The sequence below is a fragment of the Eumetopias jubatus genome, unplaced genomic scaffold, assembly GCF_037043125.1.
Source record: "Eumetopias jubatus isolate StellerSeaLion01/CBP00866 unplaced genomic scaffold, mEumJub1_p1.0 scaffold_5, whole genome shotgun sequence".
NCBI lineage: Eukaryota > Metazoa > Chordata > Mammalia > Carnivora > Otariidae > Eumetopias > Eumetopias jubatus.
Genome location: NW_028274811.1, coordinates 85,443,512 through 85,459,155, shown reverse-complemented (window position 1 = coordinate 85,459,155; position 15,644 = coordinate 85,443,512). Strand labels below are relative to the sequence as shown.

At 37.4% G+C, this 15,644-nt stretch overlaps 1 protein-coding gene and 1 pseudogene across 1 annotated transcript in view; one reads left to right on the top strand and one right to left on the bottom strand.

Moving 5' to 3' along the window:
• Positions 1–6,049: 6,049 nt before the first annotated feature.
• On the bottom strand, positions 6,050–6,707 carry LOC148164378 (uncharacterized; annotated as a pseudogene).
• PJA2 (praja ring finger ubiquitin ligase 2) overlaps positions 6,195–15,644 on the top strand; it is a 70,753-nt gene continuing 61,303 nt past the window's right edge. The window contains exon 1 of the mRNA XM_028102723.2: positions 6,195–6,279. The gene's annotated coding sequence lies outside the window, so the exon portion shown is untranslated. The remainder of the gene's footprint in view (positions 6,280–15,644) is intronic.

Below are 15,644 nucleotides of genomic sequence, written 5' to 3'. Positions count from 1 at the left end.
TCTCTCTCATCACTAGGTGGAGCTTATGTCTTCAGGAAATATACTTCCAGTGAGTGTTTCATAACAGTTTAGACTTTATCTGTTACATTATCTAGGGTTGCTTAATTAATACATGATTTTTTGTAACAAAATATTGTACATACATGGCACTGACTTAGCAGTTGGTCAGTGAGTGGTGAAGCAACTGATTTCAGATGCTTGAAAGATGGAAATCCATACTACTCAATGTCGAAGCATTTAGTTAAAAAAACAGCTATCCCTGTGGTAATTTGGGAGGCAGATAAAGTGTCTTCAGTCTGTAACTCCAGGGGAAAAGTTTTGAAAACAGAATGTTAGAGGTGTATATTGTTGCTACTGACTGTTTAGCAAAGTATGAGATCAAAGAGATGAGCTCAGACAAGAAATGGGTGTATGCAAATAGAAATAAAATAGAGAAATTCCAGAAACTTTGGGGCTGCAAATGACTGGAAAAGTGGACTTCCACCAGACCCTAACCTGTAGATAAAAGACTAAGGAAAGTTTTGATCAACACAGGACAATGAAGACTAACTTTTAGGGGAAAAAGTCCGGTTTAAGAGTATGGCTTTCTCACCCAAACCTGACAGTAGTCACCATTAAATTAAAAGAGAGGCATGGAGGTTAAGATGCAAAGAATTAAACCAGACTTGAGAATTAAATCTGGCACAGAACTTTGGATATGGCTAATAAATCATAAAATTGCATGGGAGAAAAATATCAGAACTTTTATTAAGATTTGGAAGGAATTCTACTGATAAAAAAACTATAAGTCTAGGGGCGCCTGGGTGGCTCAGTCGGCTAAGCGTCTGCCTTTAGCTCAGGTCTGATCCCGGGGTCCTAGGATTGAGCTCCACATTGGGCTCCCTGCTCAGTGGGGAGCCTGCTTCTCCCTCTCCTCCCTGCTCATGCTGTCTCTTGCTATCTCTCTCTCTCTCTCCTCTCTCTCAAATACATAAATAAAATATTTTAAAAAACTATAAGTCTAGACTAGAAAAGCATTTCCCTGTTCAAACTTTAAAACAACCATTTGGTGGACTTCCGGTTGCAACCACAATGAATTAACTTCCATCCGACTAACCTTCCCACTGAAAGCAGTTGTAAAAACTGTGGAAACATGTAAAACGACTGTTTGAAGACATTGAAGAGTTACAAAGCAGGTAGGACTTGATAGCCTATGATTCTTGAGAGAAGTTAAACACAAGGTGAGCTTCACATTATTCTGGCTTTTTCCCTAAGAGTATACACCAAATTGGGGTACCAAGGACTAGAGTTCAAGCAGAATGTGGTAATCTTAGTACACGGAGAAGACAAGAGGTCAGAGTACAGAGTTGCCAAAATGGCTGAACTATAGTAGAAAATCCCTAAGAGGAAGGAACTGCAAATAAGGAACCTCAAAACCTTCATATAAATTCCCTTTAAGTTGTTGGCTGATTCTTAAACGATGCAGGCAAAGAGCAAGACTCCAAGAAACCCAGCAGAAAACAGTGACAGAGATTATAAAGAATGAAGCAGAGGTTTCAGTAGCCATACAGTTTGGGAGTCAAAAATAGGAATTTAAGTCCTGCCAAGAGAGAGGGATCTTAGTAAATATCCCAGGTTTCCAGTTGAGACCCCAAAAAGGGCCACAGCCTAAGAGTCAGAACCACATCCTAGGCATAAGGTCTACATCCTAATAGTAAGGACAAAACCAGAGTAGTCTAACAGCCTAAAACGAAGCCTCCATAGGTACAAGGTGACCTGCTGGTCATGATCACTAATAACTAAACTGTGTCCATGCTAGGCTAATAAAAAACCTCAGAAATCATTCACATTCTTTTCCTCCATGCTTCCTTTATTCTATTGGCTAGATGTTGGTACTCAAACTTTAAATGAAAGCCGTGTATTAAAGATGATAGAGCTCAGGTCCCTATATGTAAAGCAGAGCTTCCCACCCATCCTACTGAATGGTCATTTAATAATAAGTAATCTTGTGTAGGTGCTATGGAGTCTTAAGGATTTTAGTTGTTTCAGTGGCTAGAGTATCTTAATATACCTAATATATATCTAACATAACCTCTCTATCCCCTCATTTAAATGTATGGCATAGTTTTTATTATATCTGTTTTTTAGTTGAAGAAAATAAGGTTCAAGACAATTAAATGACCAACATAAATAAAGGTCATTCAGGTCATAAATGACAAGGCTAAGATTAGATTTTCTATTTCTTCTTGAGTCAGTTTTTCTGGATTGTGTCTTTCTAGACGTTTGTCCATTTTTGTCAAGGTTTTCTAACCTGTTAGCGTACAAATGTTCTTAGTTTTCCCTTATAATTTTTTTTAAATTTCTGTAAGGCTAGTAGTAATTCATTCCTGGTTTTAGTAATTTGAGTATTCTAGTAGTAATTCATTCCTGGTTTTAGTAATTTGAGTATTTAGTAATTTGAGTATTCTCTCTTTTTTCCTTGTTCAGTCTAGCTAAAGGTTTGTCAATTTTGTTGATCTTTTTGAAGAAGCAACTTTTGGTTTTGTTGAAAACCAGACATTTAAAAAAACATAATGTAGAAACTCTGGTAATCAGATTCTTCTTCCTACCTGGGGTTTTTTGTTGTTGCTGTTTGTTATAGTTCCTTTTTATTTGTTCAGTGACTTTTCTGAAGTACCTGCATAAAGTCTGTATTCTTTGTTGTGTGTGGCCATGAAAGATTCTGCTTGGTTAGCTTAGTGCTCAGCTTATGATTAGACAGATTTCCTTAAATGTCTGGACCCATTATGTCTTCCAGTGTTTATTGAAGGTCTGTTGGGCCATGGTATCAACACTAAGCCAGGCATTGCCAACTCTCTCTTAGCCTTCATTTCTGGCTTTTACAGAGCCTCAAGGTCAGCCTATGGTGAATGCTTCTGGCCTCCTTGGGTTTTTCCTGATTTTATGTACAGTTTAACACACGCCTGGGTATGTAGGGGGGTTTCTAATGTGTATGGGTTTCTAGATTCCTGTGAATATGTTGGAGTTTTTCAAAGCTCCTACAGACATTCTCCAACTTTTCCAAGCTTTTTTGTTAGTCTATTGTTTGTCCCAACTGTTTCCATTGCCTAAAGTGACTGGAAAGTTAATCGATTCCCTCTCATTCATTGTTTTTGACAAATGCTTCTGGGGTAAAGGCTTTTTGCACTGGTTTGCCTCTGAATCAAATTAAATAAAGACAGCCTTGCAAGTGAGATCTTCTAGGGAACCACCAGTTAGGTAAAATTATTCTCTTAGAGTTAGGTTTTGAAGGCACTCCAATCTCATTCAGCCTCATTAGAGGGCTGCCAGGCTGCTGGTTTTCACCATGATTGTGGGCTACTGTTTTTCAAGGCAACAGCCAAGCTGGAGTCGAAGGGATTGGGTTAAAACAAGTCAAAACATCACAAAAGTTTGCTGTTCTTTCTGAGATTCAGCTGTTTTCTTGAATAAATGCTTTCTGGATTGCTGCAAGCCTTTGGTTAATATCCAGAATTCAGAACAAGTTTATTCTGACAATTCTGCCAGTTTTCTCACTGCTTTAGTGGAGAAAAGAATTTTCAGAGGTCCTTATGCCTCCATTCTGCTGATGTCACTTAAAGACTATATAATTAAAACTCAGGCCCTCTCACTCCTTGATCAGTCAATCCTCTTTCTATGATATCTGTGGGCATCAAACCTCACATGCATCAAAATCACCTGGAAGGCTCACTAAGCTACAGATTGCTGGGCTCCACACTTACAGTTTCCAATTCAGGACCTAACTGAGAATATGCATTTTTAAAAAGTTCCCAGGTAATACTGATGCTGTTGGTCTGGGGATCACTCTTTAAGAACCACTCTTTTACACCATACCTTCAACCCATTGCCTTAGGGAGTGCTTCTTAACTCTGGAATCAATAGTAATTATATGTATAAGCCAATAATACATATTATCATCTCTATATACATATAATAAAATAATACATAAGTTAATATGTATTTAGTACTTACAACATGGTAGGTATGATATGCTTTATCTTTATTAGGTTTTTTAATCTACTCAATGACTCATGAGTAGACATTATTACTTTTCCCATATTTAAATTGGAAATTGAGGCCAGAGAGGTAAATAGATTGCCCAGAGGCATACAGCTATAAATGCAGGAATTATTATAAGAATATGGTCTGTCTGATTCTAGAATACAGGCTTTAGGCCTCCACAGTGTTTCCCAAAGAGTAACAGGTCACTTCTGATGCCTTGGATGACTTCAATTGGGGCATGCATGCATGATTAAAAACAGTGACTCACATAGTGAGAAAGTGATTCCTATTTTAGCTCTATTTTTCTATCTTTTGATTACATAATGATAAAAATGCCATTTGCATGCTTGATCTTTAATGTGTTTAATGCTTGGTAACCTCCCCTTTTAACAGGCTCAGTTTAGGCTCAGAGACGTTGGTAGGCAATAGTTTGTAGCTATTATTTTAAAAATTGTTTTGTCTACTTTTCTTACCATTACTTTCAACCTAGGATAGATGATGGAGATTTTCCATCATAGTCTTTTTATAAAGTTTCCCTCTTAAAGAAATTGAAGAAAAAATACATTTAAAGAAAATAATAAATAATACTGTTAGTATTATACACACACAGGTATGGTATGAAAAGATTGAAATTTGAGAAACCCTGCCCTAACAAACATGTTAGTATATCCAATTGGATCAATATGCAACATCCCAAAGGGAGATTAGGGAAGTTTGATTAAAGTACGAATTATCTTTCAAAGAGGGAGAGACTTGGATGGAAAAGAGCCACAGCTTCTAGAGCAACATGTGTAAAGTAGAGAAACATCAAGTGAGAAACGGTTTCTTGGTGAGAAATGTACTACAAGGGTGGGCTGAAACTTAGATTTGATTTCACAAAATGTCTATAGCAAATTCTCGTAACCAAAGTTCCCATAGTAAATTTTGGATAATTTGCTTTAATCAAAAGGAAAAAAAAAGGGTCTCGGTTCACTAGCAGATTTTGCAGTTGCCAGGGACAGCACAAGGAGTGGGGCGCTTAATTCCTGGGGGTGGGACGCGATAAATATATCCTGGGCACTGGGCGTGTACATGGAAGGAGTTGAGGGGGTTGGGGAATAAGGTGGGAGGAGAGCAGGACTGTAATCAGAGAAGCAGACATGTTCGGGATGGGGGTAAAAAAAAGGACATGTGGGGGACGAAGAAACAATTTAGCATCACTGACATGATTAAACTGTTAACCCGTGTTTAAATTAAGCAAGATGTCCAGGGACTACAGCTGTAGTTATTTATTTTGGTTGCATGTGATGGGAGCTGTTACTTCTTGGCTTGACAGCCGACTAGCCTCTAGATGCAAACTGGAAGGTTCTGGTCAGCCCAGGGCTATAGAGAGGAAACGCAGGCATCCCCTATCCCCCGCCCGAAGAGAATCTGAAATGAGGATGCAAGGGTCTCACTGCAGGGAGGGAGGGGAAAAGGCACTACATAGTGCGCAGAGTCAGGGTGGGCAAACGTGCCCTCTATTTTTTCTTGTCCCACCCATATCTGAACTGCAACGGACTGAGCTTTATGCCAGGAGACCTTAACCTTGTTAGTCAGGTTTCCAGTAGAGTTAGGATTGATCTTAATTCCTCCATTTTGGTTGTTGCTTTGGGATTTCTGAAAAAGTCTAGCTGCGCCAGCCCTTCCCTTAGTTCTCCACACCCCCTTCCGTTTCCCTGAGACCCCGCCTATTCTCCCAGGCCAAACCACAAAAGGCCGTGCTGTTCCAGCCCCAGCTTGGTGCCCCGCCCCCTGCCCGAAAGTCGCAGTGCTGCAGGGAAAGGAGGTGGGCCCAGACTGGGCCGGAGTTGGGGGGAGTGTAGCTTCATCCTTCCGCTCTCCGGCCAATGGGTGAAGTCCTTGTGAGCCAGAAGGGGGTCCGGGGAGTAGACACAGTCCAAGTATATTTCCCTTTTTCTGCCACGTCCCAACCATTGACGTGAGCCCATCCCTCGGGTTCCGATTGGATAGGTGGATTCCCCCCCCCCCCCGCAGAGGTCCTTTGAGTCTATTGGTCGGTGTTGCTCGGGGGCGGGGCTTGCGTGTCCTCCTCCTTCGCCTCTACCGCGGCGCTAGGGGCGGGACGCGCCGCCGCCTCCGCCTCTGCTTCCGCCGCCGCCGCCGCCGCCGCCTGCCGCTGCGCGTTCCGCGGGGGAGGAGTCGGAGGCGGAGAAGAAGGCGGTGGTGGCGGGTGGAGGATCGAGCGCTGTTCTCGCTCCGGAGCCGCTGCACAGTTCGGTGAGGGGATTTTTTTTTTTTTTTTAATCTAGCTTGTTCTGATGTCAGGAATGTGAGGGTCGGGGCGTGGAGATTGCTGCCTTCAACCCCTTCCATTTCTTAATTTCTGTCCTCGAGAAGGAGCAGGGCCTGTCCCTGCCCGCTGCGCCGGCCATGGTGGGTGGGGTTGATGGCTGTAAGAGGCCTTCTTCGCCTCCTGGGCCCGGTCCAACCCGGACCTGAGGCCGCGCTCGAGTCCGTGGCCGCCGCGCCCGCTCCCCCCAGCGAATGGCATCGATAGATCTGGGGGTCTCCACCGGCCACTCTTCCCTGCTGCCTCTTCTGCTGTCCTTGGTGCCTTGGCCAAGGACCCCGCTTTCTTTCTCCCGACACTGGCGGCTGTATGAGTGTGACCCCACCAAAACCTCACAGCCGCCTTCTCTGCCCATTTCCAGTCATCCCGCATAGAGCTGATCCATCTTACGCCACAGGCCTGCAGCCCCCCTCCCTCTCGAAATCTTCCGTTGCGGTCGCTCTCCTGGCTGTATTTGCATTTTTCCCGATTGTCACCGAGCCTTGGGCACGCAGACACCCTATACAAACCATAGCAATCGCTCTTCTGCCGATATTAGCACCATTCCATCAATGCTTCTGCCGGTTAGCGATGTCAGGTCAGAGCACTCCTCTGGTAGAGCCACCTTCAGTTTGGGCCTCTCTGAGATTACTGCTTGTTAATCATTTTGCGCACATTCAAAATGGTGAGTTTTAAAGTCGCCCAGACCAAGTTGAAGAAAAAGGGAGGAGGTAAAATACTCTTTTTGCAAGAGGAAGAATCTGTTTAGGAGACTCCCCTCTCCAGGCGTAAAAATTTTTTGCGTATGCATGGACGCTGCTTTGAGTCTGCTGGTTCTGTGAAGTTCACGTTTTTTTTTTAAAAAAAAAAAGGCTTACTGTATTATTTTTATCATGACCTATTTGGTCAGTTAAATTTCCTTAAAATGGCAGCCACCTCTGCTGAAGACTACACATCATTTGAAGAGTATGTAAATAAATATGAAGATAAATAAACGTTTTAACTGTTTTTTTAGTTTTTTGTCTCCTAGAATTCATGTCATTTTTATATGAAATAAGTTTAAGTTTTGAAAACTAACCACAGACATTCAAGCTTGATGTAAAACTTAACAATATAGAAAAAGGACTATTAGGTAAAATGTGAACATTTCTCATCCTCCAGTCCTACTCCAGTGTCTAAAGTTAACCATTTACTGTGCATCTTTATAAATGTGTTTTTAAACACACATACGTACATGCGAAGTTGGGTTTTGGGGGGGCAGAGAGGAATACCAAACACATTGGTATATCACTTGTTTCTTTCTCTTGTTTATATGTCTTGTACATCTTTATTTGTTATACATAGATCTCTCTGATACTTTATAAAGGTTAAGTAGGATTTCATGAGTTTGAATGAGCTATAATTATTTAACCTTCTAGTGAAAGACATTTAGGTTTTTTTTGCTATCACAAATAATGCTTTATTTGAAGACAACTTTTTAATTTGATTAGTTTTTAATTACAAACCTTAAATCTTAAAAAATTTAAAAAAATCAAACATTTTGGAGGAATGTAAGGTAAAAAATGAAGCTCCCACTTCCCCTTCTAATCCTACCTTTATTTTTAAAGTGAATTGTTAGGGAAACTTCTTTTGATTATTTTTGGAGCATGGATTCCTACAAATGGAATTGCTGGGTTAAATGGTATGCATATTTTAAATTTTGATAACCATTTCTTCCTCTTTTTAGAATTATTCTTGACGGTTTCTTAAGCATTTCTTCTCCAGATAAACTTTAGACTCAGCTTAAAAGTTAAATAAAAAAATCCTTAGGTTTTGGGCACCTGGGTGGCTCAGTTGGTTGAGGGATTTCCTTCAGCTCAGGTCATGGTTTCAGGGTCCTGGGATCCAGCCCAGCATTGGGCTCCCCACTTGGCGGGAAGCCTGCTTCTCCCTCTCTCACTCCCCCTGCTTGTGTTCCCTCTCTCTCTCTCTCTATCAATTAAATAAATAAATAGAATCTTAAAAAAAAAATCCTTAGGTTTTTTTGAATGATGTTATATTGAAATTTTAGGTTAATTTGGGGCAAACTAACCTTTATGATACTGAGTTTTCCCCCTCATTTCTGTATGCATGTATGGTATGTCTTTCCCTTTTATTCACGTCTTGCTTTATATTCTTAGGCAAAGTTTTATAGTTGTTTTTTTTTTCCTCCCCCATATGTATGGCATTCCTTACTAGTATTCCTAGCTATCTTATGATTTGATTTGCTCTGGTGGATGGAAACTTTCGGTAACATTTTCTCTCTCTCTCTTTCTGGTTATAGGAAAACTTTTGTGTTTTTTCTGTTTATCATGTATCTAATCACTTGAGCTGGTGATTATCTGAAAGTATTCAAGCTTTCTGGCTTTCTTTTCATTTTTTATAACTTATGTGTTTTCCTCATTGCTTTGACTAGTATACTAAATATATAATTTGGAATAGCAGGGATAGCTAAAAATGTGTTGTTTCTGACTTTGAGGGAATGCTTCTGATGTTTTAGCATCAGTTATGATGTTTGCTGAAACTTTCTGATAAATGGAGAATATTAAGTTAAAATATTTTCTGTTCTTGGCTTTCTAAGATGATTTTTTTGTTCTTTTATTTCTGATGACATTTTTAAAAACCATAAGTGGGTATTGAATTTTATTGATGTTTTTGACTTTAGTGGTTAAAAGGCATCACCAATATTCCCTGGTTAATATTTTCCCAAGAGAGCTCCATTTTAAAGAATCAACTTTATTGAGGATAATTTACATACAACAAAATGTGTGTATTTAAAATACACAATTAAGTATGTTTTGACAAATATGTACATCCCTGTCACCACCACCACATTCAAGAGTAGAATGTTTTCATTATCACAGTCAAGATATAGAATATATCTGTCATTCCCAAAAGTTCCCTTTTGCCTTGTACAGTGACATTTATACCATTCCATTGTCCTCTCCTTCTCACTATAAATTGGTTTCATTTGTTCTAGAATTTCGTATAAATGTAATTACATAATAAGTACTCTTTGGCACTTAGCTTTTTTCTCTCAGCATGATGTCTTTGACAATCATACATGCTTTTGTGTGTTTAACTGATTCATAACTTTTTGTTGTTGAGTAGTAGTCCACGGTATTGATTTACCAGTATTTGCTGACCATTTCACCTATTTATAGATACATGGATTGTTTCCAGTTTGGGGCTGTTATTGATAAAGCTGCTATGAACATTCATTCATAAGTTTTGTGTGAAACACAGATTTTTGTTCTCTTGGGTAAATACCTAGAAATGGATCTGTTGCATTGTATGGTAAATGAATGTTTAAATATAAAAACCTGCCACCCTGTTTCCTGTTTTACAGTTCCAGTTGCTCTATGCCCTCATCAACACTTGGTTATTTCAGTCTTCTTAATTTTAGCCTTTCTAGTGAGTATGTGGTAGTATCATACTTTAATTTTAATTTGCATTTATCTGATGATTAAGGACACTGAAAATGTTCTGTTGGTCATTTGTGTGTATTTGTGAAGTATCTGTTCAAATCTTTTGCCCATTTTTAAACATTAGGTTGTTTGTCTCATTGAGTTGTAAGAATATTTTTGCGTAAGTCCTTTGACCCACACAGACACATACATACACAGTGCAGTCTGAGGCTTACCTTTTTATTTTTCCAAACTTTTCAGAATAGAGGATCTTTTAATTTTGATTAAATTCAGGGGCACCTGGGTGGCACAGCCCCTTAAGCGTCTAGCTCTTGGTTTCAGCTCAGGTTGAGATCTTGTGGTCAGGCAATCCAGCCCCTCATTGGGCTCTGCACTCAGCCAGGAGTCTTGCTGGAGAATCTCTTTCTCCCAATTCCTCTCCTGCTCCAATTTGTGCTCCTCTTTCTTTCTCTCTCTCAAATAAATAAATAAATCTTTAAAAAAAATAAATTCAGGGGCTCCTGGGTGGCTCAGTTGCTGGGTGTCTGCCATCGGCCCGGGTCATCATCTCAGGGTCCTGGAATCGAGTCCCACAACGGGCTCCCTGCCCAGCAGGGAGCCTGCTGCTTCCTTGCCCACTCACCCTGCTTGTGTTCCCTCTCTCGCTATCTCTCTGTCAAATAAATAAATTAAAAATAAAATAAAATAAAATAATTTAAAAAATTAAAAAAATAAATTCAGTTCATCAGTTTTCCTTTTATGATTTGTGTTTGTGTTCTGAGTTTGCTCAATGCAAAGTTAATGGAGATCTTATCTATTCTTCCACAGGTTTTATAGTTTTGGCTTTTATGACAAGGTGTGTCATGCATTTTGAGTTAATGTTTGTATGTGGTGTGAGAAGAACTAAGGCTCATTTTCTCAGTTGTAGCACCATTTGTTAGGAACACTTTCCTTTCCTTACTGAATTAACATAGTAAAAAATCAGTTGACCATATACATATGAGTCTATTTCTGGACTAACCCCTTGATCTTTATACGTATCATTTTGCCAATACCACATTGTCATGATTATTTTGTTGTTTTATAGTAAGTCTTGAAATCAGGTAGTGCAAGTACTCCAGCTTTACTCTTTTTTTTTTTGAAGTATTTACTTTTTTGTTGTTTTGAAGTTTTTATTTGAATTCCAGTTAGTTAACATACAGTGTAATAATTACTTCCAGGTATACAATATAGTGATTCAACACTTACATACATCACCTGGTGCTCATCACAAGTGCACTCCTTAATCCCCATCACCTGTTTAACCCATCCCCCCTCCCCACCTCCTTTCTGATAACCATCAGTTTGTTGTCTATATTTAATGGTCTGTTTCTTGGTTTGCCTCTCTTTTTTTTTGGTCCCTTTACTTGTTTGTTTTGTTTCTTAAATTCTTCATATGAGTGAAATCATGTGGTATTTGTCTTTCTCTATTTTTCAAAATCATTGTGGCTATTCTAGTTTCTTTGCTTTTCCATAAAGTTTTTTAGAAGTGACTTATTGGTTTCAGTCTTTCATTATTGTATAAAAGGGCCTTTTATCAAGTTATTATTATATATTAAGTATCATTTTGTATATATTATGTATTACCATATTAAGTATACGAGGTCTTTTATCAAGTTAAAGATGTTCCCATTCTGTCCTTGATGGGAATTTTTATCAAATGGACATTAAATTTTACTGTATTTATTGAGATGATCATATGGTTTATCTTCTTTGGTCTGTTAATAAGATGAGTTACATTGCTTTATTTTCAGATGTTGAAGCAACTTTGCATTCTCTAGATAAACCTCATTTGGTTATGATGTATTATCATTTTTATAAATTTGTAGATTCGATTTAACTCATAGTTTGTTGAATACTTTTTTGTATTTATGTTCACGAAGGATGCTTTTTCATGTAATTTTTTGTATTAGGATCATGCTAATCTCATGGCGTTTGAAAGTGTTTCTTCCTCTTATATTTTCTGAAAAATTTCAGATGAGTGGTATTTGTTTCATAAATTTTTGTTAGAGTTTGCAAGCTAACACATCTTGGCCCAGAGTTTTCTTTTTGAAGAGTTTTAAAGGATAAATTCAATTACTTTAATAGGTATAAGATGATTAGGGTTATCTACTTCTTGAAAGCTTTTGGTTTTTGATTGCATGAATCACTTAATATGTGAGTGTTAGTGGTTTGTGTTTTTGAAGGAGTTTGTTTCATCTATTCATTGTCATAGAGTTGTTTATTATCCTTTTAGTGTCTGTAGCTGCTGTAGTGATGTCTTTTCATTTATTCCGCGTGTTGGCAATGTGTCCTCTCTTGTCTTTATTAGTTTGTGTCCAGGCTTATCAATTTTATTAATTTTTCCAGAGATCCAGTTTTGTTTCATTGCATAAAAAAAAAACAAAACCTTTTCAGTTTCATTGATTTTTGGTCTTTACTATTTCTTTTTGTATGCTTTGGGTTTAAATCCATTCTGTTAGGATTTCTTAAGGTATAAACTTGGGCCATTGCTTTGAGACCATCTTTTCCTTCTAAACACTACTTTAGATGTCTCCCAAAATTTTGTTATGTTGATATTTTCTAAAATTTTTTTTTAAGATTTTATTTATTAATTTGATAGAGACACAGTGAGAAGGAACACAAGCAGGGGGAGTGGGAGAGGGAAAAGCAGGCTTCCCGTTGAGCAGAGAGCCCAATGTGTGACTTGATCCCAGGACCCTGGGATCATGACCTGAGCTGAAGGCAGACGCTTAACGACTAGTCGAGCCACCCAGCTGCCCCGATATTTTCTAAATTCTTATGTGACTTTCACTTTGACCCATGATTGGAAGTATATTGTTTTAATTTCCAAATATTTGGTGAATGTCTTTTTGTAACTGATTTCTCTGTTTATTTTTTTTTTGTAGGCAGATAACATACTTTGTATAATTTCCTTTAAGTTCTTTGAAGTTTGTTTTATGGCCCAGAATATGGTCATTCTTGGTAAATGTTCCATATGTACTTCAAAATAATGTGTATTTTGCTGCTTTTGGGTGGAGTATTCTGTTGTGTATTTCATATTAAATTTTATATTTTACATTAAGTATTCTGTAGTTGTCAGGTCAAGTTGACTGATGGAGCTTATTAGGTTTTCTGTTTCCTTACTGAGGGTTTGTCTACTTGTTTTGTTGATCATTGCAAGAAGAGTTGAACTGTCCCAAGTATAATTGTGGATCTATTTTTTCTTTCCTAACAATTTTTGCTTCATGAATCTTGAACCTCTGTTGTTAGGTGCATATATATTTAGGACTGTTCAGTCATTTTAGTAAATTGACTCCTTTATCATTATATAATATGCCTCCTTATTTCTGACAGTATTCCTTCTTCTGCAGTCTACTTTATCTGATGTTCGTATCACCACTCTATCTTTCTTTTGGTTATGTTTGCATGATAAATCCTTTTACTTTACATCTATGCCATTATATTTTAAAGTAGTTTTGGTATAGACAACCCACTTTTGTTTTTTTTAATCCATCCTGACAGCCTGGCTTTTTAATTAGGTTGTTTAGATTGTTTATGTTTAATGTAATTATTAATGTGATTGGATTTAAACCTATCATCTTAGTAGTTTTTTATTTAATCTATCTACTGAATGTTCTGTATTTTTATCTTCATTATTATCTCACTACTTATACTTATTTTGCCTCTTTAAAACTCTTAATACTGGTTCCTCTGTGATTTCTATTATACATCTTCTATGTTCAGGCAGTGTTATACAACTTTTTATATAGTGTCAGAGCTCCTCAACAGTAAATTGCCAATTTCTTCTTAACTATTTTTTGCACTATTATTGCTACATATATTATTTTTACATATGCCATAAGCTCATAATACATTGCTACTATGTTTGCTTTAGACCTGCATTGTCCATCATGTCACTAGCCAGTGTGACTATTTCATTTGAATTTAGAGTAGTTAGTATTAAGTTTAAATTAATTTCCTCTGTACTAGCCCATTTTTAAAGCGCCTAGTAGCCACATGTAGCTTTTAGCTTTCAGATAGAACTGTGTAAGATAGAACATTTCCATCATCTCAGAAAGTTTGGACAGTGAATGCTACTTCACACACATCTGTTTCGAAGTAATTAAAAATAAGGAAAAATATATTTTACATTTTCTATATATTCTATATTCCCTTAAAGTGAAGATAATTTAAAGTTCCACATTTCTTCGTAGAATCAAATGTCTGTTTTGTACTCTTTTTGTAGTTCAGGTCTACTGGTAACATCTCTTGGGTTGGCTATAATGTACTTTTGTTTTTTTGTTTTTTGTTTTGCAAAGTACTTTGCAGGTATAGAATTCTTTGTTCACGGTGTTTTTCTTATATTAAATATGCCATATATATTGTTTTCTTGCACGGTTTCTGATGACAAGTCAGTTGTAATTCATTCCTCTGCATCAAAAATGTTTCCTTAATGTTCCGTTTTCATAGCAGGTTGAAAAATATTTGTCTCATGGTGTGCATGTATTCTATTTATAGGGCTTTTTGTGAGTGGTTGTTGAGCTTTTCTTCAGTTTAAGGTTTGATCTCTTAAATCGTATTTGGAAATTTCTCTTCTAATAGTTCTTCTGCATCACTTTCTCTTCTTGTGAGAATCCCATTACATAGATGGTAGTTCATTTGATATAGTCCTACAATTCTTGGAGGCTCTTTTTTGTGTCCTCCCCACACCTTTTTTTTTTTTAATTGTATTTCAGTTTGAGTAATTTTTCATGACCTGTCTTGAAGTTCATATGTACTTTCCCTCCCTCGTCCTTTGATGAGCCCATAAAATGCTTTTTTTTTTTTTTTTTGGTCACTGTTAATGTGTCTTTTATTCTTTCATTTGCATTTCCAGCTCTTGAAATCCTTGATCTATTTTCTAATTCTATTCCAGAAATAAATTCTTTTTTCTTTACTCCTCCCCTAGCCACAATGGAAGACAGTGATTGGTGTCCTTCTGTCAGTAGTGTAAGGGTTTTTTTCCCCCATATGGGTGAAGGGCCCAGGTAGGATTTTACTCTTTTCCTTTGTACCTTCCTTCCACTCTGGAAGGTGCCTCTTTAGTCTTCAGCCTGGTTCCCAATTTTTTCAGCACATACGAATAAGAGCCTGTGAGTAGATGCCAACTTTCTGTGTTTCTGCAATTCTGAGAGATTTTGTACTCTAATCCAACCCACACTTTGTCTTTCCCCAATATAATTACCTGAGATGAGAAAACTTAAAACACTCTTTAGGAAAGATACTTTATCGTGAGCTTCTAGGAAATAACATTCAGAATATAGCAAGGGTGCATTTTGTAATTTCAAGGGGAACCATTGAAACGTTGGTACTAAAAGATACATCAAACAAGCTAGTAGGTGAAATAAAATGGAATAGTAAAAAAAAAAAAAAAAAAATTTTTTTTTTTGACCAGTACTAAAGTCAAGAAAGGAAGAATAAAGGAACAAAGAACAAATGAGAAAGATGATACTTAAACTCATCTATATTAGTAATTATGTTAAATGTAAATGGGTTAAGCACTTCAATGGAAGTACAAATATTGTTAGGCCTTATAAGTAAGACCCTCCTATATTCTGCTTATGAAAAACACTTTAAATGCAAAAATACAAATAAGATGAAAGTAAAAAGAATTGAGTATTGTCCGCAAACACCAAAGGAAAGCTGATGTGGCTATATTAATCTTGTACAAAATAGTTGTAGGACAAGATGTATTATAAGAAGTAAAGAGGAATATGTTATAATAAGTGGGTCAATTCATCAGGAAGACATAATAATTTTAAATGTGTGTTTAACTAATAATACAGCTTTTGAATGTAGAAGTTAGCATAACTAACAGGAAAGATGTA